This window comes from Centruroides sculpturatus, unplaced genomic scaffold (genome assembly GCF_000671375.1).
Source record: "Centruroides sculpturatus isolate CEXI.00-Female unplaced genomic scaffold, Cexi_2.0 scaffold1115, whole genome shotgun sequence".
Taxonomy (NCBI): domain Eukaryota; kingdom Metazoa; phylum Arthropoda; class Arachnida; order Scorpiones; family Buthidae; genus Centruroides; species Centruroides sculpturatus.
The window spans coordinates 32394-33475 of NW_019385567.1; positions in this window are offsets into that span (position 1 = coordinate 32394).

A 1082-nucleotide genomic window follows, 5' to 3' on the forward strand; every position below is an offset into this window, starting at 1 on the left:
TTATAAAACAAAGGTATAAAACAAAAGGATTTGGAATTTTAAATTATTGTGAGCAAAAGTAATAATTTTGGATCGCTTTTAAATTGAAACTTACCTAAACTCTAATTTTTCTCAGATAACTTGAAAAAATCGGATAAAACGCTTTACCTATTATGTTTCGGTTTTATCAAACGTCATGAATAATGGATCCTGAAAAAAGTAAAATATTAATTGTCTAATTGTCTTAAAAAATCCTCTAATTATTATGATCCACCGATAACGTAATAAAATTATTTACCCGGTATCCTGCTACTTTCTAAACGTTAGAATGATTGGATTATCCTATTAAAAGTGTTTGTAATTAATTATTATATTAATATTAATGTATAAAACAATTGTATTCTTCTATACCTTAATTAATAGGTATAAAACAATAGAATTGTTCTCTCGCTCTTGACTTTTATATGCTTGATTTTACTTTTTAATTATTATCATATTTAATAAAATGCGTCACAATTTTGAATCCCTGATTTTAACCCTATATTTAAAACACGTGTTTTACAGTTGTTGCCTTTTGTAGGATAATAAGCGTAATTTTGAAAAAAAATATTTATAGATATTGTAATATACAATACACGAAAAGGTATTGTATTGATGTACTAAAGTTTCTTCGCTGTTAGTCAGTATCAATATACAGTAGAACCTCGATTATCCGGACTAATTGGAGATGAAGGTAGTCCGGATAAGGAAAAATCCGGATAATCGGAACAAATACTTTAATTTGTTTTTTAATGATAATACAACACGATTTTTTTTCGATGGCATATCAGTAATATTAAAAGTAAATACTGTATTTAAATCGTGATCAAATTTTCAAAAAACAAACGTTCGTATTACATTTGGACTACTACTGACCCAAGGACTATATACTACTAGTTTAAAGTCCTTGCTACTGACCAATGCTAACAGACTACCTATTGTTTAAAAGGCCCTCTGGTGGCTCATGAAAACGGATTTTATAAAATAAAAAGCAGTTGAAACTGCATTTTTATGAATAAAAATTTGACAAACTATTTATCGTTTTATGACGAGTAAAATTTTTT